This window comes from Astyanax mexicanus, chromosome 1 (assembly GCF_023375975.1).
Source record: "Astyanax mexicanus isolate ESR-SI-001 chromosome 1, AstMex3_surface, whole genome shotgun sequence".
NCBI classification, from domain to species: Eukaryota; Metazoa; Chordata; class Actinopteri; order Characiformes; family Acestrorhamphidae; genus Astyanax; species Astyanax mexicanus.
Window position 1 is genome coordinate 10,802,501 of NC_064408.1, and position 26,435 is coordinate 10,828,935.

The 26,435-nt window shown below is 39.0% G+C and overlaps 1 protein-coding gene across 5 annotated transcripts in view; it reads left to right on the forward strand.

The window, feature by feature from the left end:
- zmp:0000001168 (signal-induced proliferation-associated protein 1) overlaps positions 1 to 26,435 on the forward strand; it is a 131,912-nt gene that overhangs the window by 38,549 nt on the left and 66,928 nt on the right. The window contains exon 1 of one of the 5 annotated variants that reach the window (XM_022665783.2): positions 25,613 to 25,690. The exons of the other annotated variants lie outside the window; for them this stretch is intronic. The gene's annotated coding sequence lies outside the window, so the exon portion shown is untranslated. Of the gene's footprint in view, positions 1 to 25,612; positions 25,691 to 26,435 lie in introns of those variants that run through there. 5 annotated transcript variants of the gene reach the window in all.

Genomic DNA, 26,435 nt, shown 5'->3' on the forward strand with positions numbered 1-26,435 from the left:
AGTTTTTAAATTGTCTCTTATTTTTTCCAGAGTGTTTCAGCAGGAAAATGCTCACCCACACACAGCAAGGGTTTCCAGGTTTCCCAGGAATGTCGCCACCAGTTGCAACACTACATTGGCCTCTAGTTTTATTGCTGTGGAACATATATCCACAGGTGTTGCAGCTGGGCCTGTAGATCCTGCTCTACACTTGTAGGTTGCAGAAGCTGCCATCTTAGCTCCGCCCATTAAAATGCTTAATTGGCAATAAATCCAAAGGCCAGACAGACCAAGGTAGTGTTGCATCTGATGGAGACAATGTCTAATTTCATGAGAAAATAGACCACACCTATTTTTTTTTTGAACATGAGTGTATGTATGTAAGGGCTATAGTAAAGTTACGTACTGTATAAAGGTTGTCTATGTAATATTATTTTTAATTATGTAATAAACTTAAAGCTACAGTAAGAAGGAGGCTAATAACTGCTTTGGTTTAATGTGAATTATTCACTCTCTTTCACTGTAAAAAATACTTAGATTTGGACTGTATGTATAATTTAAAATCAGCTGCTTTGTAAAGCTTATTTTCACATAGAAAAGGAAGCCAGTTCATTTACGCCGACTTAGGCCTGACTCATTCTGCAAAAACAGCAAAACTGGCCTCAGATCAGCACAGAAAACGTACCCACACGGCCACATGGTGAGAGGAGAGTCTTGAGTTATTGTGTGGAGCTGCACGCAGCAGCAGGAGAACGCTGAATCTCAGTGTTTTCTAAGCTCACCAAATCCTGCACCTGGTCCAGTGAATGGGGACTTGGCTAGTCTAGCCATGAATAATTGAGAAATGTCTAACCAACATCCCAACTGCGCTTATTAATTATTAAACCGCACCAGATGCATGTCCAGGTCTTTTCTGAAGGACAGATTTTTGGTCAGTCCTTGCGACAAAATTAGTAGGGTTAGATTTATTTTTCTTTCTATCATCAGCAGATGCTAAAAACAGCCTGGCCCAAAGGTGGGTTTGACCTCGCTAAGCGAACAGAGCCCATAAGGTTGTGTTAGTGCGGTGCTACACGGAAAAGAGCTTCAGTAAAGGTCACGTCCTGCACCGTCTGGAATAGAGTGCTGATTCTGTTATGGCGTTGACTGCGAATTGAAGAAGATAATGTCCAAAAATGTGTGGAAAAGCATTAAAAATAGAACTGCTCTCTCTGGAGCAGATAATTATAAACCTGTTGGCACTATACTTGAATTTTGCTTTCTATTTACCTCAGAAGTAGGCATCATTCTAGCTACACATTGCAGTAATTTTAAAATATTTAAAACAATTAACAATTTACTTACTGTTCTGGGCTGAGACATGGACTCACGAGAGGTGTATCTGATTAAGGTTCTGATACTCACTGTACTGGGCTGAGTAATGGACTATCAAAAAGGAAATCTAGTTAGTGTTCTGATGCACAGTGCACTGAACTGAGCTGAGCGAGGAACTCTAGAGAGAGGTATCTAGTTAGTGTTCTGATACTCACTGTACTAAGCTGAGTGATGTACTCTAGAGAGGGTATCTGGTTAGGGTTCTGATACTCACAGTACTGGGCTGAGACATGGACTCTCGAGAGGTGTATCTGATTTATATTCTGATACTCACTGTACTGGGCTGAATTATGTACTCTAGAGAGGGGTATATGGTTAGTGTTCTGATACAGTACTGGGCTGAGACATAGACTTTTGAGAGGTGTATCTGATCAATATTCTGATACTCACTGTACTGGGCTGACTGATGGTCTCTCGAGAGATGTATCTGGTTAAGGCTCTGATACTCACTGTACTGGGCTGAGTGATAGACTCTCGAGAGGGGTATATGATTACTGTTCTGATACTTACTGTACTGGGCTGAGTGATGAACTCCCAAGAGGGGTGTCTAGTTGGTTTTCTGATTCTTACTGTGCTGAGCTGAGACATGAACTCTGGGGAGGGGGATCTGGTTAGTGTTCTGATACTGACTGTACTGGGCTGAGTGATAGACTCTTAAGAGGGGTATCTAGTTAGTGTTCTGATACTCACTGTCCTGTGCAGAGTGATGGACTCTTAAAAGGGAAATCTAGTTAGTGTTCTGATACACAGTGCTCGCTGTACTGAGCTGAGTAATGGACTCTTGAGAGGGGGATCTTGTATATATTTTGATACTCACTGTACAGGGCTGAGTGATGGTCTTTTAAAAAGAGTTGGACAGTACTGTGTGCACACAAATATATAGAAGTGTATAATAAACTGTATAATAATACTGCTTTTACTACTGTTTCTGATTCTGAACTTGAATTATGTGAGGCTCTTTCAACTTTCTGAGTAACAAATCCATGTTATGCCCTGTTCTAGTTAAACTTTACTACTTGGAATTTGGAAAATGTGACATCTGAGTTTAAATAGAATGCAGCATAATGATGGGGGTGGCCTAGAAAGGTATGAAGCCCCCCAGCATCGAGCTGTGGAACAGTGAGGTGGTCATCATCCAATATCCTGACATATCTAATGCTCTGAATGTCACTGAATGCAATCAAATCTTCACAGCAATGGTCTATAGTCTACAAAACCTAGTAAAAAGCCATTCCAATGAGAGTAGAAACAGTTACTTCAACAAAAGCAGGATAAACCCTTTTCAATGCTCCTGATTTCAGAAGAACCTATGGAGAACCAGGTTCCCCAATACTTTTGTAACATTTAATTGTTATGTTGTTCATCAGTAGGATTAGGTATAAAGTTGCAATCTCTGAAGACAAGCAAAAAAAAAGGGCAAAGAAAACAAATGGCTGCCCTTATTGCTGCTACGCTATCTAGTGAATTAGCTCTGCGATCAGCTCAGTAAGAACATTAGCCACAGGTCCTGATTACTGACCTTCACCGAGATAATCACAGCTATGGGACCAGCCTGCATCCTAACACTCGTTTGCAGGCAGTGGACATAATTAAACCACAAGCTATAGCCTCTAATACTTATGGCTAAGTGACTTGCTCAAAGACCTGCCATACTTATCAAACACCCAATGACCACTTCATTATAACCACATGCTTGTTTCTCCATCTATTGTCCATTTTTCAGCTCCACTGGTCATCTAGGAGCACTTTGTAGTTCTATACTGTGATTATAGACTGTAGTCCTGTAGTATCTGTTTCTCTATATACTTTATTATTACCTTCCTTTCACCCTGTTCTACAATACTCAGAACCCACAAGACCTCCAGCTGTTATTATTTGGGTGGTGGGTGATTATGCTCAGCACTGCAGTGATTAGCACTAATTAGCATGGTGGTGGTGTATGAAGTGTACTGGGCTGAGTGATGGACTTTTGAGAGGGTTATCCAGTTAGTATTCGGATACTCACTGTACTGGGCTGAGTGATATGCTCTCAAGACGGTTGCCTGGTTAGTGTTTTGATACTCACTGTACTGGGCTGAGTGATGGACTTTCAAGAGGGTTATCTAGTTAGTGTTCTGATACTCACTGTATTGGACAGAGTAATGGACTCTCAAGAGGCGTATCTGATTAATGGTCTAACACTCACTGTACTGGGCTGAGTGATGGACTCTCAAGAGGGTTAGCCGGTTAGTGTTCTTATATTCATTTTGTTGGGCTGAGTGGCCAACTTTTAAGAGGGTATCTGGCTAGTATCTGGCTGATACTCATTGTACTGGGCAGAGTGATGGCCTCTCAAGAGGAATATCCTGTTAGTATTATGATACTCACTATATTGTGCTGTGTGATAGACCTTCGAGAAGGTATCTGGTTAGTGTTCTAATACTCACTGTATGGGGCATAGTGATGTGCCCTTTAGAGGGATACCTGGTTAGTGTTCTGATACTCACTGTACTGGTCTGAGTGATGGAATCTCAAGAGGGATATCCTGTTAGTATTATGATACTCACTATATTGTGCTGTGTGATGGACCTTCAAGAAGGTATCTGGTTAGTGTTCTAATACTCACTGTATGGGGCAGAGTGATGTGCCCTTAAGAGGGATACCTGGTTAGTGTTCTGATAGTCACTGTACTGGGCAGAGTGATGTACTCCCGAGAGGGTTACCTGGTTTGTGTTCTGATAATCACTCTAGCAGGCTGAGTGATGCACTCAATTTATGATGTTAAAAGTCTTTAGTTAAAAGTTTGCTTCTAAATTGGCTAAACTATTGGCCAATTACAAACTTTGGCTAAGCATTGGCTGATACCCGTACATAATCAATCACTCTTACATCTTTACACCATATTATATATTATCAATTAGCCTTTTACCCTTTCATAATCATCCCCTCTGTATCCCCCACAAACCTTTTTTTCTGGATTTGAAAAGGTTTGAGTCCTACGCTGATGCCTTTAATATGCTAATTCTTTTCATATGCTAATATTTTTTGCAAGGAAATTAATCTACTTTTCTCATGATTTCACTTTACACTTTAATTTCATGTACTTCCTAATTCCTTTGTAGGATTTTTTTTTATTTCATTCTGGCAATTCCCATACTAGAAGTTGTGAGTTACCTCATGGATGGAACTTGAGCTTGGTGGGATCCAGGTGGCCATGTGGTTTGAGAAGATTTGCTTTTACTGGAAGCCAGTTGGGCTTCCCAAACTCCCATCATCTACTGTATATGTGGGGCCAACATGGAAGGAACCTTTGGATAAAACGTTCAGGTTCCCAGTTGGGTTCCCAACACTGTTAGCTTGGATTTTACACTGCAAACCCACAAATTGTTGAAAGAATTCAAATAAATTAAGTCTGTTTTATTTCAAAACACTACTTTCTGTACTTTGAGTTAGGTGAACATTTACGAGCACATATACATTACATCAGTTGGGATCTTACAAGTTGAATCAACTTGTAATACTGTTATAACTGAATTTAGTTTGTTGCCATTGGCAAGTTCTTTTCTATTGGCTGCTGGTGCCATCTATTTGCATACTGGTTGTGGCGCTCACCATCATGTGTTTATTCATTCCCCTAGGCTATCTTAGGTGAACATGTAGACCATATATTATGGTTAACTGCATTGTTTTGATGTTGTAAGCTGTAAGAGCAAGTTACTGTGTATATATATATATATATATATATATATATATTTTTTTTTTTAATCCAATTTTCTCTGCAATTTACAAGGCCAATTACCCAACCCACTCATTAGAAATCCTCCTATTTCTAGTGATACTACAACACCAAGAGAGTGAGGACTAACACATCCGAAGGTCAGACTCCGCCTCTTTTTGAACCAAGTAGCATCACAGTGCACTCGGAGGAAAGCGCAGCGACTTGGTTCTGATACATCAGCTCACAGACAGAGACGCCTTGTGCTTATCGACATCACCCTTTGAATGTGGGGAGAGAGCGCCATCTACCCACCTAGAGAGAGCAAGGCCAATTGTGCTTTCTCAGGGCTCTGGTAGCTGATGTCAAGCTACATGAACAGGATTCGAACCAGTGATCTCCTGATCATAGTTGCAGCGCTTAGCCAGCTGGACCACTCGGAGCCCCTGTATCAGTTTTCAGAACTGCTAACTCTGTGTTGGCTGTTCACTGTTCACTATATAGCATTTTCTTTTCTATGAGTATTACAAATCTATATTTTATTTAAATGACATAAAAAAGAAACTCTCTAAAATCCGAAGTAGAATTATTGTGTTAAAGCTACTGATTTCCTCAAATTATTTATGTACATTCAGCTCATCCAGGCTTACAGTGCATACAGGCTCAGCGTGTGCTGGTTATCTGCGTTCTTCATTCATTATTAGGTTGTGTATCTAGGCTACTTGTCCCTGAGTCATTATTTCATTAGAACAGCAGTACTTTAACTGGAGTGTGGGTTTATCCTGCTGCACTCAGCATGAATCCAGGGAAGATTACCAAACCTTCCTGCAAGCAGAGCCAACTGCCAAGACAGGAGAGCAGTTCCAGCACAAAGTCACCTCTAGCTGGACCCGCTCGCCTCTTTCCCCAGCCGGTCTGCAGAGCATCCGCAGCACAGGGGTGTGGAGGAGCAATAAGTCAGCCAGCCGGCCGCCGCTCACAATCTGAAATAAAAAAACAGCCGTATCAAATGAATGAAGAAGAGGAGAGCCAGCCAGAGCCAATTACTTAACAGTCTTCAGATCTGGCTGCCGTCCGAGAGAGAGAGAGAACAAGAGAGAGAGGGAGAGAGATAGAGAGCACGAAAAAATAAGAGATGGAGAGAGAGAGAATGAGAGGGAGAGATGGATTGAGAAAGAAATAGAAAAAGAGAGGAAGAGAAAGAGAGAGTGGGAGAGAAGGACAGAAAGAATAAGAGAAAGAGACATAGAGAGAGGGTAAAAACAGAGAGTGAGAGGTAGAAAAAAAAAGAGAACGAGAGAGAGAGAGGGAGAAAGAGAGAGAGAGAGAGAGAGAGAATGGGTGAGTAAGAAAGAGAGAGAGGAAGAGAGAGAACAAAAGAAGAAGAGAAGAAGAGAGGGAGAGAATGAGAGGGAGAGATGGATTGAGAAAAAATAGAAAAAAGAGAGGAAGAGAAAGAAAGAAAGAGAGAGGGAGAGAAAGACAGAAAGATTAAGAGAAAGAGACATAGAGAGAGGGTAAAAACAGAGAGTGAGAGGTAAGAAAAAAGAGAACGAGAGAGAGAGGGAGAAAGAAAGAGAATGAGAGAGATGGATATAGAAAAGGATTTAGAAAAAAAGAGGGAAAGAGACAGAGAAAGAGGGAACGAGAGAGGGAGAAAGAAGAAAAGAGAGAGAGGGAGAGAAAGAGACGGAAAGATGGATAGAGAAATAAATATAAAAAAGAGAGGGGGAGTAAGAGAGAGAACTAGGGAGAGTTAGAGAGAGGATAAAAGAAAGAAAGGGAGAGGTTATGGAAAAAAGAGAATGAGAGAGGAAGAAAGAAAGAAAGAGAGAGAGAAAGATGAATAGAGAAAAAGAGAGGGAAAGAGAGAGGGAGAGGAGGAAAGAGAGAGAGAAAGATGAATAGAGAGGGAGAAATTGAGAAAAAAGAGAGGGAGAGCAAGAATAAGAGAGACAAATAGAGAAAAAAGGGGGAGAGAGAAAGAAAGAGATAGAGAAAGAGAGAGAGTAAGGGAGAGAGAGGGAAAGAGATAGGACGAAAGAGAGAGAGAGAGAGGAAGAAAAAAGAGAGGGTAAGAAAGAGAGAGGGTGAGAAAGACGAATCGAGAGGGAAAAAGAGAACGAGAGAGAGAATGAGAGAGATAAAAAAGAGAGAATCACACTGAGTGGAGAACACACTGAGAGAAATGGCGAGTAGAGTGTTATTCATTCATTTTCATAATGCCACTCTGTGTGATATTTGGTGTCGCCTCCGTTTTTATGTGTAACTCAGGCCAGCGGAGCACATCAGCACAGCCCAAACTCACACAGGCAGAAAAATACACTGAATACTGCAGCAGCCAATAGCAGCTCTGTGATTGGCTTTGGGAAATGGTTAGAATCGGGGGTTAATTGACTCAATTACCCCAAATCAATGCTCTGATAACGGAATCCATCAGTCCGGCTTGCAGTAGAGTAGAGGCAGCAGCAGCGCTGATAGCTGGATCTGAATATGCTGAATCTGATAGACGCCAGATGAGACATAGATTTATATATAATGAACCATTTTTGGCATCGTAATGGATCACTATGATGATGATAATGATGATGATCACTTGTTTTGGAATTTTGCCAACTTTTGCCAAAAGTTTGGACACATCCAGACGATGAAGAACACATAAGAAATAATGTAGTAACTTACAGTAAAAGTGTTAAACAAACCAAAATACTCTGTGAAGAAGTATTTTTTAGGTGTTCTTATATGGAGTTCTGTTAATTTATAGCAATTTCTGAGGCTGATAACTCTGATGAACTTATCCTGTGCAACAGAGGAAACTCTTGCTCTTCCTCTACTGTGGCCATCCTGATAAGGGGCCAGTTTCATCATAACGTTTTTGATGGTCCTTTTTGCGACTGCACTTGAGGGTACTTTCAAAGTTTTTGCAATGTTTCAGATTGATTGACCTTTATTAATTTCTTAAATTATTTTTTTCTTTATTTAGTTGAGTAGTTCTTGCTTCTCATAATTTGTATTAGAACATTACTTAAATAGATCTATTCACTGTATACCTGTAACTCTACCTCTTCACTACTTTACAACTGATGCTCTCAAACACATTATTAAGAGACAAGAAATTCAAGTAATTAACTCTTGACGAGTTCAGCACAGCTGTTAACTGAAAGCCTGAATTACAGGTGACTCTACCTCATAAAGTATAAGCATACAAGGCTCGAAAAGGACATCTCCAGTGTCCTCCATTCCATATTACAATAGCTTTAATCAGACACAGCTCCCCGTTTTTATCCTGATTATTGTTATTACTGGACATTTGAAGGCTGAAATTGCTCAGTTTATACTGTTTCCTTTTTTACTCAGCTGGCTCCACGCTCTGAATCTGCTGTGTGGTTTTTTAGTTGTCATGGTAATCTACCCCTCTCCCCCATCTCAGTATGAGTGTGTGTGTGAGTGTGTGTGTGTACAAGATTCGTTTAATCCCGACTATACACGAGAGAGAACACGCAGTGCAATAAACAGGGCAAATGGCATTTGGAACAGCAGGATGAGGCTCAGGTCACTGAGGGCTCCTCGGCCTCGCCTCAACCGCAGCCCCCCGAGATACCCGAACCCACCATCACAGAGCAGAAATAACAAAAAGCTTACCAGAAACAATAAATCTTTCAATATCCAGACTGATATGAGAACTCTCAGTCATATTTACTGAGCTACACACATAGAAGTAGTGTGTAATGCATGAGTTGTAGAGGTACACTGCAAAAAACTAAATCAGAGACATACATTGAAACATACAAGTTTAAATTGATGAGTTTCTTTGATTTTACCAAATTGAAAACCTCTGGAATATAATCAAGAGGAAGATGGATGATCACAAGCCATCAAACCAAACTGAACTGCTTGAATTTTGAATTTTTGCACCAGGAGTAAAGCAGCATAAAGTTATCCAAAAGCAGTGTGTAAGACTGGTGGAGGAGAACATGCCAAGATGCGTAAAACTGTGATAAAACCAGGGTTGTTCCACCAAATATTGATTTTTTTATTTGAACTCCCAAAACTTTATGAGTATGAACTTGTTTTCTTTGCATTATTTGAGGTCTGAAAGCTCTGCATCTTTTTTGTTATTTCAGCCATTTTTCATTTTCTGCAAATAAATGCTCTAAATGACTAATATTTTTATACAGAATTTGGGAGAAACGTCTGTAGTGTATAGAATAAAACAACAATGTTCATTTTACTCAAACATAAACCTATAAATAGCAAAACCAGAAAAACTGATTCAGAAACTGAAGTAGTCTCTTAATTTTTACGATTTTTTAAGATAAGCTCAAAGACATAAATCAAGCAAAAGATATTGTAAATAAATTTGGACATAGGACACAGACTAACTTTGCTGGTTACTTTTTTGTGCTTATTTTGAGTCAAATTACTTAAAATAAGATGAATATTCTAAGTAAGACTAACATAACAAGATCATTATTCCTAAAACAAGCAAAATAATCTCACACTCACACAACACAAAAATTAATATCAGAGAAAAACATAAGATTTATTATCTTGAAATTAGATCATTTTACTTGCTAAGATGTTTTTGCAGTGTTGGGATGAGTTGCAGATGAGGTATGGAGAGTTTTCTCTGGACAGTAGAGACTGTAAGACCAACACACAGCCATCCAGAATAGCAGACCAGCAGTTAATCTCTGCTCTCCTGTTTTGTCCTGTACACAGGCTGAATGACTGTGGGCTGCTGTAGGTTTGGTGAGTTGGTATCTGATCTCTGGGTTCTACCTGTGGTGGAGGAACATCGTCTGCTGCCAGATTCCTCCTCCATATTCCATGAGGCAGCCTGTTTCTGCTTAACCTTGTTTTTACACACTTTACACTTTATACAGTAATTGATACGCAGGCTTATGGGAGTCTGTGTGAGTAGCCGCTCATTAAAATCGATGCTTGGCCAGCGGTGATCTTGGCTTCCCTGGCGGGAGTCCAGATTACTCTGGCTTAAGGATTCATATTTTGGACATTTCAATCCTGATTATCCAAAAAGCCATTATTAATTTATGGCTTTCCCAGCCAGAAAACAAGTACAGCTGCAATTTAGACGTGAGAGAGAGCTTTAAAAGCATCTGATTTACTCCCAGAGAGAGGGAGGAGGGGGCGGTGGGGAGAGAGAGAGAGAGAGAGAGAGACAGGGAGAGAGAGAGAGAGAGAGAGAGGAAAAGGGAGAGAGAGAGGGAGAGAGAGAGAGTAAGAGAGAGAGAGATGGAGTGAGAGAGAGGGAGAGAGAGAGAGGCGGAGGTAGAGATAGAGAGATGCAAAAGCATACCATTCCGTAACATACCATTCCGTACCGTACCGTTCCATTTCATACTGTACCGTAGCGTAGCATTCCGTACCGTATCATTCCATTCCGTACCGTACCGTTCCATTTCATACTGTACCGTAGCGTAGCATTCCGCACTGTCCCGTTCCATTCCATTTCGTACTGTACCATACCATAGCATTCCGTACCGTACCATTCCATTCCGTACCGTACCATTCCATTCCGTACCGTTCCATTTCGTACTGTACCATACCATACCATTCCTTACCGTCCCGTTCCATTCCATTTCGTACTGTACCGTAGCGTAGCATTCCGTACTGTACCGTAGCGTAGCATTCCGTACTGTACCGTACCATTCTATTCCGTATTGTACCGTACCGTAGCATTCCATTCCGTACCGTACTTTGCCATTCCATACCGTATCATTCCATACCATGCTGTACTGTAACGTACCAAACCATACCATACCATACCATATTATTTCGTACCATTCCATTCCATTCCGTACTGTAGCATTCCATTCCGTACCGTAACCATACCATACCATTCTGTACTGTACCGTATCAGACCATTTCATACCACTCCATACCATACCATACCATTCCATTCCGTACTGTAGCATCCCATGCCGTACCGTAACCTTACCATACCATTCTGTACCGTACCGTACTGTACCGCATCGTACCATTCCATACCGTACCATACCCTTCTATACCATACCATACAGTACCATATCATACAAAAAAAATACTATACCATATCATTCCTTACTATACCATTCCATACCGTACCATATCATACCAAAAAATTCCATACCATACTATTTTATACAATACCATACCATACTTCTCAGTCTAATGATTCACCCTCTCTTAAAGTTTCTAAATTGGGCTTAAAGTCTTAGATTTTTTTTATAGGTTATAACTTTACCAGAAAGTGTATTTTTTATACACAACAAACCCGTTGACTCAAATCTACATTAACATCATCCCTTAACTGTGCTCAAATCTCATTACTGCCTCAAAATAACCATGATGACGGTGTTCATCCGAGGGCACTGAGGATCATCCTACCCCTGACATCATTTCCTAGAAAGGAAGCCGAATCAGAGATGGTGGGGAAAAGGGGGTACAGGAAGTGCAGCTTCCCTGAGACGAGCTTTCTATCATTATGGGATGGCCGCGGTGCCCCGTGACCCCGCTCTTCCATTTCTACATCCTGACAGAACAAATGCAGTACAGGCCGGCCTTGTACCCGCCTTCACGACCACGCCAAACAGGATGACGGCTGAAATCCAGCCCCAGAAGACTCATTATAGCAACCTTCACACCTCCGTGGTCACACCGTCACTGATGGCGTGTGTGTGTATGTGTGTGTGTGTGTGTGTGTGTGTGTGTGTGAGAGCATGGGGTCAGTATGGACGCTCTAAAGGAAGGGCAGGGAACTCGGGCACTGACTGATGATTCAGATTCAGAACTATTTCTGTAGAATTACTGTAAAAATAGAGGACAGGCTTTTTTTGGCAGAAGAACCACTTTAGCAGGCAGTTCTTTAACCTTACTAAACTGAGTCTGTTCACTGTCACTATATTAACAAACTGCATATTGAATATTGTATATGGCTGCAAGGTGGTTGCTTTGGTGTTGCTAAGTGGTCGGTATGGTATCCTAAATGATTGCTGTGATGTTGCTGTGAAGTTGCTATGCTGATGCTATGATGTTTTTGATGTGGTTGCTCTGGTGTTGCTAGGTGGTTGCTATGATGTCTCAAGTGATCCCAAGCTCTGGTGTTGTATGGTATCCCAAGTAGTTGCTATGGTGTTGCAAAGTTGTTGCTATGATGTTCTAAGTGGTTGCTGCGGTGTAATTGATGTGTATTTGCTTGAATGTTCTGGGTGGTTGTTGTGGTGTTTAGTTGCTGTGGTGTTGCTATAATGTTCTAGATTGTTGCTGTGTGGTTTATATAATGTTCTAAGTGGTTGCCGTGTTGTTATTGCTGTGTGGCTGCTATAATGTTCCTGGTGGTTGCTGTGGTGTTGCTAAATTGTTGCTATGATGTTCTAGGTCATTGCTGTGATGTTGCTGTGTGGTTGCTTTAATGTTCTAGGTGGTTGCTGTGATGCTGTTGTTTTGCAATAATGTTCTATGTGGTTGCTGCTGGCTGCTATTATGTTTCCGGTGGTTACTGTGGTGTTGCTGTGTGGTTGCTATAATGTTCCTGGCGATTGCTCTGCTGTTGCTGTGTGGTTGCTTTAGTGTTCTAGATTGTTGCTATGGTGTTATTGCTGTGTGGTTGCTGTAATGTTCCTGGTGGTTGATGTGGTGTTGCTGTGTGGTTGCTTTTGTCAAGTGGCTGATGACGTGGTGCCGCTAGGTGGCTTTGAAGTGGTTGCTATGATGTCCCAAGTGTGTGATGTGGTGTTGCTAGGTGGTTATTAGGTGGTTAATATGGTGCAGCTAAGGGGTTGCTTTGCAATGCACAACCATTATGATTGATTAGAAAAAGTAACTGATTAATTGCACTGTAATTTTTGCTTAATCAGAATGTTTTGTTCTTAAAACTGAATATATTATAGTACAATATTTAAAAAGGATATTTCCCAGATTTATATATAAATCAATTATCCGACCAATTTATTATATTAACAATCTACTCTGGGGGAAAATACATTATTTGGAGGAATGGAAAATAAAAACAGTGCAAATGTTCCTTTTGTATTAAAATATTGCATAATATTTATGACTTAATTAACCTTATGTGACATTGCAGTTCTTTTAATGTGACTAATGGTCATGTGCTTATTGCAATGACCTTGCTAGAATAATATACAGCACGACTGAAATTAAATATAGTGTGAATACTTTTATATAAATGATGTAACCACATTAAAAATAATTTATAAAAGGAGCAACAGTCACACCACACCTATGTTCTCCACCAGTTCCTTCAGAGTCTTCCTAAGCAACGTCCATAAATGTGCACTACATGCACGAGCGTGCACTGAGCTCTCTGACCCGCTTTCTGAGAGGAGGTGAGCAGCGTAAAGCAACAAACTGTTGGTAAACTGTTGCCCAGTAACAGCTTGTGGGTGGCGGTAGGAAGCGCAGCCCAGCGAGCTCGTTAATAACCCTCCCAATCTTCACCCAGTCCTGGAGAGCAGTTTAAGCCTCTGCCTGCCTGTCCAACATAATCCGTCTTCCCTTAATCTCCTGATGGAGTCAACAGAAACGCTGCAGTTTGGGCAGGGCCCGCACCCTGTAGCCCAAGCCTGCAGCAGCTACAGTTTCTGCTGCCCAAGGCCATTTTAAATAGATTTATATCAATATATATTAATGAATGTACAAAAGGATAATATTAAAAAAGTTTATTTGAAACCTTTACTTTGTATAGTTTACATTTACATAGTTTACTACAACTTTATAAACTATCTGTTTCCCAGTTGAAATATATGAGCTGTACTGGACTAGGATAGTAATGTTAGATAAGATAACTTAGTTTTGCCCATATACACTGCAAAAAAACTAAATAAAAAAGTGAAAAATAATGATCTTAATTTCGTAGAATTTTTACCTTATTTTAAGTAATTAGACACAAAATGTGCAGATTTTAATAGTTTATTTTAAGAAACCTTACTAGGAGAAATTTGTGTACCCCATGTTTTTTTATTTTTTATATTTGCGTATACATCTCAATTTACATATACAGCTCTGGAAAAAAATAAAAGACCACTTTAAAATGATGAGTTTCTTTGATTTTACCAAATTGAAAACCTCTAAAATTTCTGCACCAGGAGTGGCATAAAGTTATCCAAAAGCAGTGTGTAAGACTGGTGGAGGAGAACATGCCAAGGGTTATTCCACCCAATATTGATTTCTAAACTCTTAAAACTTTATGAATATGAACTTGTTTTATTTGCATTATTTGAGGTCTGAAAGCTCTGTATCTTTATTGTTTTTTCAGGCATTTCTCATTTTCTGCAAATGAATGCTCTAAATGACCATATATTTTTTTGGAATTTGGAAAAAACGTTGTCCTTAGTTTATAGAAGCAATTTACATAATTACTACATCTTTACTAATTGTTTTTTTTTTTTTTAGCTGAAAGATATGAGCTGTACAGGACTAGGATAGTAATGTTAGCTAAGATAACCGTTTGGGTAAAAATATCCACACTACATAAAATAACAAATCTTAACAAGTAAAATCATGTAATTTAAATAAACTCTAGTTTGCTTCTCTGTCTCTTAATTTTTGTCTTACTAAGCATTGTGTAAGTGTACAATTATTTTGCTTATTTTAGAAAAAAATGGTCCTAATTAGTCAAACTTTTTTTCCCCTTTGTTTAAGCAATTTGACTCAAAATAAGCACAAAAACTGCCCAGTAAATTTATTCTGGTTCTTTTGTCCAAATTTAAGCCAATAATTTGAGAATTTGTAATTGCTTATTTTAAGAAATTTTAATAAGTGTAAGAGGGTATAAGCAAATAAGCAAATTTTACCCTACACTGCAAAAAAATAAATCTTAACATAAAATAGCTGCATATCTACAAATACTTCATTTATAAACAAGTCACTATGTTGTTAAGTCAGTTCTTCACTTTCTAACTTTCTAGTCTAGTGGTAAAGATGTGCGGCAGCAATCAGAAGAAGAAGGTTTTGGGATCAAATCCCAGGACGGACTGGTTATTCCTAGTTGTGCTCTTGAGTGAGGTAATTAACCCTCCAGGGATTCAGGCAGTGATAATGAGAAGCTCTAATTGGACATTCACTCCAGTTCTTCACGTTCACATCTTACAGTACAGGAAATGTCAAATTAAATCTACAATTCAATATATTGAATGTTTCTCTGTCTTTTGTTTAGTATTAAGCACTAATGAAACCTGACTGAAACCCGGTTACTGGTTGCCAGGTCCAGCAAAACCCTCAATTCAACTTTTGCTTAGAACCTACCCATCCAAGACTCAAAAAGAATCATGGGCACTGTTGGACCTCTGCCTGTGCATTGTTAGTGGGGAACCATAACTTCTAAAGCCAAGCCGTTCAGCATTTCAGGCTGTTAATGTGTAAAAACATCTTTTTGTGATCAGTACTATAGTAGTGTGACCATACATTTTATTTTTGTTATATATAAGAAGCATCCCGTTTCTTAAATTGTGTAAACTGGACCTGTATTTTGCATACATTTTTGCCTAAAAATGCAATTTGCATCTACATTTTTCAGTTTTTCACTTTTAAATGTAGTTTGAATCTTGTAATTTTTCTTGATACAATAATTTCATGCTACTGCTGGACCTCTGGCAGCAAATCTGGCAACCCACTAGCAGCCGCTAACAACGTGACAAGCTGTAAATTAGCTATATGTATAAATTAAAGTGGATTCCCACGAACATTTGGCCATATAGCGTCATTTTGCTGTGTACATTTTAGTTATGGGTTAACGTTATTTTAACATGCAATATTTACTCTGATTTAACACATAATTACATGTATAGTATAAGTAACAAAGTAAAAGTAACCTTTAATTTTTCTACATTTTCTACAGTTTTTAACAATACTATTTGTACAGATGTTTTTAAAAATCATTTAGGCATTTAAATGATTCATTTAGCAGTTGAAATCACATAATTTCTGTCATTTTGGTTGAGAACTTCAGACAGTAGACTTCGTCTGAGGGTGGAATCTGTACCTGCTGTCTGTGGCAAGTGAGCAGATGAGTTAGATGTACTCAGTACTTTCCAATAATGGGTTTTGTGCTTCTGTCACATTTAAGCATGAACCAGCTTTGCTTGTGTTTCTGCCCTGAAGCACAAGCTAACACTAACGTGTGGTAAACGCTCGTGTGGCAGCCGCAGCTTATTTGCATAAAAGGGACAGAGCCCTTAAACTGCTCGTTCTGAAAGGGACTGAAACTGGCAAGAATAGAGCTGATGAGGTCCGGTGTGATTTCTGTGTTGTCTGAAGTCCAGAATTCACAGTATTCTGATAAAAACTTAATAACTGTAATAATTCTTAGTAATTAGGAAGAATAGTGAGTAATATCTGAGTAATTAGCCAAGGGGGTTGACGCAAACAGATGGAGTAGTAACGTGAGAAGTCAAAGTCGGACTGTGGGACTTATTTATTGCACTTATTTAACAGAGGAACAGCAGACCACAGACATGAAAGAGGAAATGGGTAGAAAAATAACCTCAAATATGTATTTCTGGATCTGATAGGCAGGCTAACGCTCCCCACATTAGACAGAGTCTCACAGGAGCGATTGTGAGAAGTGACTCTGTCCAGCACAGCATGTTCAACAGGAACTGGCGGTTATTGTGAGCAGGCCTGAAAATCCCTGACCACTGCACCAAGCATGAGAAGTTCTCTCTCACTTTAGACTAGTAGTGATGTCAGACTAAAGACTGGGGAACTAGCAGTACTATTATTTTTACGTTTTTTGGTTTTACATCTTCTGGCTGGACAGTCCTGAACTGGTGAACTGGTGACGCACTTCTGCTAATTCCAGCAAAGTTGAGCCACATTCTAGCTCTTAACGTAATTTTACACTTCTGCTAGTTCCTCTTGGTGTGAAAAGTGTCGTATGTCTGCGTATTTCAGTGGAAATCCACATTTTAGACCTAAACCTGCAGTTTAAACTTTAAATGTGTTAATATGAAAGATAAATGGGCACCACTTTACTTGGATTTTCCATTCAACTAAATGTCCGTTAAGTTCATCTGAACTCATAGTTAAATGACAATGATTCTCCATTAATAGTAGGGTTTGGTTTTCGGGTTGATTTAAGGTTAGCATTAAGGTTAGTATTAGCATTGAGAATCATTTACATTGAGCTAAGATTTCAGTTGCATTTACCGTATTTTTAGCACTATAAAGCATACCAGATTATAAGGAGTACCATCAATAACCGTCTATTTTCTGATCTGTTTTCATACAAAAGGTGCACCGGATTAAAAGGCATATTCTGTGACACTAGTAAGGAACAGGGGTTTCGGCATGTTTTCTTTCTAATTCAGCAGGTCTCACTGCTGGGTGGTGATGATTTGCAAAGCAAAGCTAAGTAAACAAAATTGTAATTCTTAAAATAAAAACATTTTAAACGAGTGCTGGATGTTAATCTACACAGATTTCTCTCCTGAAAACTGTTTATTTGGGTGAGTAAAGAGCTTCTGTTTATTTACAGTAAGCTTAGATATACAGATTTCCACTAAGGCTGGGTGCAGCAGCATTAGCATTAGCGGCTTACTGTGGGCAGCATGCTGTGGGCAGTCTCCTGCGGGCAGTTTCCTGTGGCCAGTGTCCTGTGGGCAGCATTCTGGGTCCTGAGTATTGAAGAACAGAGTGAAAGGAGCTAAAACCAGCCCTAAATGTGTAGACCTGCTAGTTGTGTATTGGTGTGCTCGGATGTTTTATTCTCCTCTGGTTAAAGCAACGTAAAACTCTGCTGTCCTCTCCGCTAGTCCCTAAATGCTAAATTGCTAACCCGTGAGTGTTTACACGTCTAACGAGTGGAGATGAATCGAGGGAATTACAATTGCAAATCTGCAGCCTGAATGCTGTCATTCATCTCATTTACACAGCAGTGAGTGGACAAGCAGCAGTCTGCTTCAGCTGGTGACAGAGCTGCTAACGGCGAGGCGTAGCACGACCAAAGCGCCTCACTGAATCTATTATACACCCATTAGCCATAACATTATTAACACCACCTGCTTAATACCGACCATGTCCCCTTTGTGCCCCAATAACATTTGAGGTATGGACTCCACGAGAACTGTGAAGGTGGTCTGTCATACCTGGCATTAACTTTACTGTCATTTAACATTCATTTCAGAAAGATATTACTTTAATTAAAATTGTAATTAGAAAACTGCACTCTTTAGCTATAAACACATGGTTAGTTTATTTAAATGTATTTTATTGTAGATATGCTGGATTACATTATAGTTATTATTAGGATTTATTTGTTAAACAACAGTAAAATAATTTACAATACCATTGTGTATATTTAACGTAATGTATTGTGTGTGTGTATATATATACAGGATCATACTGATTATTTGACAATTATTACTGGGATTTTTAATCCTGTACAATTAAGACCAATTGTGCTCTCTCAGATCTTCGGCAACTGATGGCAAGCTGCATGACCGGGATTTAAATCAGCGATATCCCAATCATAGTGGCAGCGCTTTAGACCACTAGACCACTCTGCACTGTGCCTCTATGGGATCCAGCGGCTCCCTGTTGTGTATAATGAAATCACATTTGGTTTGTATTTGGTTTGCAAGCGCTGCATCTATGCTAGGTTACCTGTATGTGGCGGAGTGATACATGGAGAGCTTCGGTTACAGTGCATTACAGTCTGATAATGTCACTCATGAAACACCTCTCAGCCAATCACAATGCAGGGTCGGAACTAACTGTGTATAATATATTCAATAATAAAAAAAGGTAATTGCTTTAAATACATTAAAGTTATACAATGTATTTAATTGAGCAAAAAGTGTCAAAAATAATGAAAACCTAGACCAATAATAAGTCTTTACTTTAATCATTAATACTGTATAATAACACAGCATTAACATTGAGCTCCTAGTGATTCATACACCAATTTCGAGGAACACGAGCATGACCTTTTGATCAGAAATCCACATTAAGATTCACATTAAGACCTTTAACATGACACCAGTATAATGAGAGAGCTGATGATAACATTCTTTTTCTTTTTGTTTTGTGTTGGTTTTCTCTCCTGATGTGAATCAGTGACATTATCCAGGTCTGGGAAGACTGTTCTCAGAAAAATGCACCTTTTAAAAGCTCGTTTTGTCTTCTTAAAAAAAAAGGAATAGCCTGTAAGTGAGTTACAGGGCCGGTCTATTAAGCAGCAGCAGCAGTGTGTTACGCTGGAAAAGGCCTGTAAACTACACTAGCGGCTAAAAGGTGATCCAGTAGATTGGCCCTGGGGGTGAGCAGTGGAGGAAGCGATGTGCTGTGGGCAACAGGAGAACACTTGTTGCTGATTGGCTGGTGACAAATGTGAATATCCCAAAGGGTTTTAGTGTATTCAGTAAAGAAAAACTGAAAAATTTGAATGTACTCAATTTTCTAAAGTTAATAATTTTTTTGTTTTAATTATGTAAATTGTAATTAAATAATTTCATTTCATATGAAATCAGAGCTAACAATGTAAGAAATGCACTGTAAAAATTAGTTCTGTCTCAAAACCCTACTTAAAATTTTACAATGCACATAACAGAATTATTTATATACTACCTCTAAATATGTTTATGTTTATTAAATGTATATTGTGCTGATTTATTATAAAGTACACTAAAAATGACAAAAAATAAAGTACACTTTTTTCTAAATCGACTTATTATGATTGTGTATATCTGCGGACCTATCCCTCTTGTTCTCCCATTGACTCCCATTCATTTTTCACCCATTCCAAATCCCAGTTCCTTCTGTCCGACAGCCACTAAACTGTGTCTCCAAGCTATAATCCCCAGCCATACTGACCTGCACTCCTCTATTTCTCGTTTTTTCATCCCTCATTCCTCCCATTCAGTCTAATGCATTTTCACATATCTGTCCTGAGAGCCACCAAAATGTATGTATTTCATTAGGGCAGGTAACTGCAACCACCAAGCAACCACCATAGATACCATAGCAACAGCTTAGCAACCACCTTGCAACACCTTAGCAACCACTTACCAACACCATAGCAACCACTATAACAACTCCTCAGGAACCGGTTAGCAACTCCATAGAAACCAACTAGGATACTATAGCAGCCACATAGCAACACATTAAAAACCACATTGCAGCCACATTTACACATGTAAGTGATCTGTATCTGTGTGTAATGTGAATGAATCTGTCCCTGAAACGCCTCACATGCTCACATTGATACATGCATAAACGTCGCCTTCTTCACCACCAACAAAAAAACTCATATTTGAGAGACGACTCTTAGCTTTATAAAGGTAAATGGATGAGTTTGTTAGCAGCTCATATGTGGAGCATCTTTTGCTGGAGTGGAGAGTAAACAGCTGGTCTGAAGTACATGTTCAGGTCGAGGAGGTGAAAAAAGGCCAGGTGGTTTGCTTTTGCTGTTTTTGCAGCTATAGCTGCACAGCTGCACCAAGAGAGAGAGTGTGGGTACGTAAGAGAAGCACGTAGTGCATGCGTAAAAGCAAAAAGATGCATAAATTATGATTTGACTGTTTACATTCATGCCGCATGTCCTTGGATCGGATACGTATCAGATTTAGGACCACATATGAAAGTTACTCAAATCTGAGTGAAAAAAATCTGATTTGAGTCAATTCAGCCTGGTATTATGAACATAGCCTTAGCAACTCATAGCAACCATTAGCAACAACTTAGCAATCACCTGGGATACTAGAGCAACCACCATAGCAACCACTTAGCAACATCATACCATGAACTGGGATACTTTAGCGACCGGTTTGAGCCACATTAGCTGTGCAACCATTTTGCGTTTTTTTTTCTTCAGAAAATGCTTTTAACAATTTTTTTCTACAATTTAGAGCAACGTTAAATCACTGTGGTGCCGGTGGAGTAGTGAGGGTAAACAGTGTCATCAACAAACCCTCAACCCTGTCATCAATAGCCTGGTGCTCAAACCACTGAGCCACCACAGTTAAAGGAATAATTCTGGTACGGTAGAAAACTAAGCTGATCTACTGTATCTGGGGTCAGTGTCAGATCATGCAGTTGTATTCATTCTGAAAGTGTAACAGGCCTGAATTCGTGATCTGAGGTCACAATGGTGGATCATACAGTTGGAATTTACCATTAAAATATCATTTACGTATCTAATTCTGGCGATGACGCAGCGGTTCAGACTGAGTCAGGTTTGGATCAGCTTTACTTCCCTCTGCTTTCATTTCAACAGAAAAGCCACCTGCCACATGAAATAAGGAAGTGACTGAAACCCAAATATGTTAAATAATGTTTAATGCTTTCTGTACACACTGTTTTTCAGAATGTATAGATAACTATCCAGTCTGTATACAATGAATTGTAATTTGTGGTGATTTATACAACAGTTTGATTGGTTGAGAAGTGTTCTAACTGTGCTGATATTTGTGATAACAGCACAGTCTTCTCACACTAAATATGTATCACTCGCAGACATGTTGCTGGATAACGGCATATACAAACAGAAGGCATTTTTGTATCATCGCCTCCACCAGCAGCAGCAGCAGCAGCATTAGCTTAGCACAGGCTAGCGCCCAACCGCGGCACGCTCACCCAAAGACATTTTCATTCAAATGGGATGTTTAAGTTGAATCATCTAACAGTATAATAATTAAGTTTAGTCTGCTGTCATTGGCAGCTTCTTCTTTTCCATTGGCACAATCTATTTGTATATAGGGGATGCGTCTCGGTTTCTGACACCCACTGTCAGTGTGTAGTCATTTCCCCAGGCTAACTAAACATGTAGATCATATACAATATAAATGTTGTGGGCTATAAAACCAAGCTGAGTTACTACATTTGTGTTAACTGTGTGCAATAGTGTTCACTAAAAGCAAACCTATTTTATTTACCTGTCCATAAGATTCCAAGTACAATTGTTGTGCTAAGCAACTGATATAACTACAACAAAAAATAAGTTAAATTAACTTATAATTTAGGTATAATAACGTAAAGTATTAATTCTAATTAACTCAATTGTTCAATAAACATTACTTATATATTTTATAAGGCCAATTTCCTCAGATTATTGAAGTAAATTCAGTTGTCAACTTTTCCTGGTTTACTGTGTATAATGTTTCTGTGTGTACCTCAGCAGTGCAGTTCTACATGTACATTTACATCAGCAGTACTGTTCAAATTACATATTTACCTTCGAAGTGCTACTCTAAGTACACATTTGCCTCAGTAGAGCTACTCTGATTATAAATTTACCTCATCGGTGCAATCCTAACCATGAATTTACATCAGCAGTGCTTTTCTAATTACATATTTATTTTGGTAGAGCTACTCTAATGACAAATTTACCTCAGCAGTGTAATTCTAATCATGAACTTAACATGTTACTTCTATTCTAAGTACACATTTACCTCAGTAGAGCTACTCTAATCATGAATTTACCTTAGCGGTGCAATTCTAATCATAAAATAAATTTGTTAGTTCCAGTCTAAGTACACATTTACTTCAGCAGTGCAGTTCTAAAGATGAATTTAACTTGTTAAAGCAACTGATATAACTAAAACAAAAAAATTGTTAACTTAACTCATAACATTAGGTATAACAATATAAAGTGTTAATTCTGGTTAACTCAAGTTGTCAATAAACATTACTTACACATTTTAAGGTCAGTTTCCTCAGATTATTGAAGTAAATTCAATATTCAACTTCTCCGCTGACTGTGTGTAATATTTCTGTGTGGGAGGGGCAGCTATGGGTATCAAAGCTGAAAGGAAAATAGCATTATTCAGTTTTGGGGGTTGTTTTACACTCAGAAGTTCTGTTGAGTGAATAGTTTTACTTTGATTATGCAAATTACCAAAGCGTGGTCCGTTTCCGTAGGCCGAGTATTGGGAAAGTAAAATCATGCGTCAGTAGCCTAAGCCCCGTGGTGTATTATCACAGCAACACGGATAGCTTTCTAATTGCGAGCCATCAAATTAGCTTCAGCCTGACGTAGGCTTGTTATAAGCAGTTTTAGCACTTCTGCCCAGAATGCCTTCCTGGGAATTTTTGCACCGGAGGTTTTATTGTGTTTCCTGTGAGATGCCTGCTGGCTGCTTTGATGGTAAGCTATTTAAAATTGACAGAGACGCTGCAGGAAAGGCTAATGTGATCCTGTAGACGCAATATAAGACAGAGCGTTCAGAAATCAATGTGAGAGGCTTCAAACTGGGACACAAAACATTCAGAAAGGGACCTGAGTGTCTTCACCATTTCCCTTGTTTTACAATTACAAAACTGCAATTTAAAAATATTTATTGAACATGTTACAGTTTTAACATCCCGGCCGACACACCAATAAAGCACAATGCATTTACCTCATCAATTCTAATCATGAATTTACCTCTGTAGATCTACTCTAATTACACATTTATCTCAGTGGAGCTACACTACTTACACATTTATCTCTGTAGAGCTACTCTAATAAGGAATTTACCTCAGCAGTGCAATTCTAATCATGAATTTACCTAAGTAGATCTACTCTGCTTTCACATTAACCTCACTAGAGCTGCTCTAATCATAATTTTACCTCAGTAGTGCAGTTCTACATATAAATTTACATCAGCAGTGCTGTTCTAATACCATATTTACCTTCGTAGGGCTACTCTAAGTACACATTTGCCTCAGTAGAGCTACTCTGATCATGAATTTACCTCAGCGGTGCAATCCTAATCATGAATTTACATCAGGAGTGCTTTTCTAATTACATATTTTCTTTGGTAGAGCTACTCTAATCACAAATTTACCTCAGCAGTTCAATTCTAATTGTGAACTTAACATGTTAGTTCTACTCTAAGTACACATTTACCTCAGTAGAGCTACTCTAATCACAAATTTACCTCAGCAGTGCAGTTCTAAACATGAATTTAAATCAGCAATATATTTCTGATCATAAATTTACCTCAGCAGTGCAATTCTAATCATTAATTGAACTTGTTAGTTCTACTTTAAGAACACATTTACCTTAGTAGAGCTACTCTGAGTGCACGTTTGCCTCAGTAGAGCTACTCTGATCATGAATTTACCTCAGAGGTGCAATCCTAATCATGAATATACATCAGTAGTGCTTTACATATCTAATTACATATTTTCTTTGGTAGAGCTACTCTAATCACAAATTTACCTCAGCATTGCAATTCTAATCATGGATTTACCATGGTAGTTCAACTCTTAGTACACGTTTACCTCAGTAGATCTACTCTAATAATACATTTACCTCAGCAGTGTAATTCTAAACATGAATTTAAATAAGCAGTGATGTTCTAATTACATATTTACCTCAGTAGAGATACTCTAATCATGGATTTACCTCAGCAGAACCATTTAAATCATGAATACTCATAAATTAGACATATATCACCTGCAAAACACAACCAAACACACATTCAGCACTCTTGTCTGTCACCATTCAGCACTGTTGTCTGTCACCATCTGTCTCTCTAAAGGTCACAGAAACAACAGAGTGTTTTATCATTAACAAAAATACACCACCTACACCCCTCCAACCACAGACAGAACCCACTGCTGCCCACCACAGTACTGCAGCCGGCACGCTAATGCTCTGACTTCTCACAGTACCGGATGGAGAGTTCTATTCTATTAGCAGTACTTCTCTCCAGAACCCATTTGATATATATTGACAGAAATACAGAAATATGGTAGATAGATAGATAGATAGACAGACAGACAGACAGACAGACAGACAGACAGACAGACAGACAGACAGACAGACAGACAGACAGACAGACAGACAGACAGATAGATAGATAGATAGATAGATAGACATCATAGTTAAAGTTATGAAACTGTTCAATTTTCTGGATGTTCTTGGATAGTTTTGGTTTGTAGCACATTTTCTAAACATTGCAGTTGACGTTCTTAGACCGTTCAATCTGTCAACTTTTCCGGATGTTCTTAGAATGTTTTTATTTAATGTTTTTAACATCCTAGTAACGTCACTTCTATCAGTGTTTTAATCTTTTAGTTTTGGGAATGGTATTTTTAACGTTCCCATAATGTTAGTATTCATCTAGTTGGTAACATTAAGTGATAGTATTATGTAATAAATGTCAGAACGTTCCTGGAACGTTATTTCTGTAATGTTAAAGGCTAACCTTTCTGGAACCTTTTCAAAAGATTGCTAAATATCCTTATAACATGATCTCTGTTAGCTGGGTCTATAGACAGACAGACAGACAGACGGGCAGGGAGGTAGATGGATAGATTGAAGGAGTGTGTGAGACAGAGAGAGAAAATGAAAGAAACAGTTCTCTCTCTCTCTCTCTCTCCCCTGTGCTGCGTGTTGCTGCACCTGCTGCTTGCGAGGCTGTGAATCTTCTCAGCGAGAGACAGGAAACTGCTCAGCATGAACACACACACACACACACACACACGTTCAGCTCTGACATCACACTGCATTAAACCGCACACGGATGGGCACCTCAGTGTTAGATGAGTCTCCTCCAGAGCAGTCGCAGAAATACTGAGCTCCTGCGTTTTTTAGAGTTAGTTCTGTTTGGGTTTGTCGGGTTTTGGGTTCTGCTGATTGGACGGGAATACTGTGCTGGGTCTGTTCACTCCTCCTCCTCTTCCTCTGGGATGAAGGTAGGTTCCTCAGACTGAGAGAGCTGATTTTGAGAGAGAGAGAGCAGGCTTTGAGCAGATCAGAGATGTTTTAGACTTTTTTTTCCTTTTAATGGAAGTCAATTAAAATAGACTTTAATCCAAGTAATTTGTTTTTGGACATTTCCATTGGTCCATTCCTCAGCTCCTTCCAGTACTTTTGGGATGAGTTGGCCTACTTTGGCATCAGTGGTCTACTTGATCTCATTAATGCTCTTGGTCTGGATGCTGTTCGCAATCAAATCCTCACAGCAAGGTTCAGAAGTTCTTAATGCTGGATGCAAATGCAAGCAAGCAGTGTGTCTTGACCAGTGTTCAAACCTTCTCAGAGGAGTAGACACTCTAGCAGCCACCATAGCAACCATCTGGGATACCATAGCAACCACCTAACAAAGTAAAAAAAACATGTAGATTGGACAAGGATGTGTTTAGAAACTTTTGGACACTTTGTGTACTTAGTTCACTTTGCAGAAGTCAGTAAATACAGATTGTAATCCAACTAATTTGTTTTTGGACATTTCTATTGGTCCTTCCTTCCTTATTTCATGAATGCTCTTGTTCTTGATGCTGTATGCAATCAAATCCTCACAGCAAGGTTTTGACCGTGTGTAAAGCCTTCTGAGAAGAGTTACTGCTGTAATACCATCGATTTCAGATCAACAAATAAGTTGGATGAGGGTGTCCATACCAATTCTCTTACTCTTGATACTAGATGCAATCAAATTCT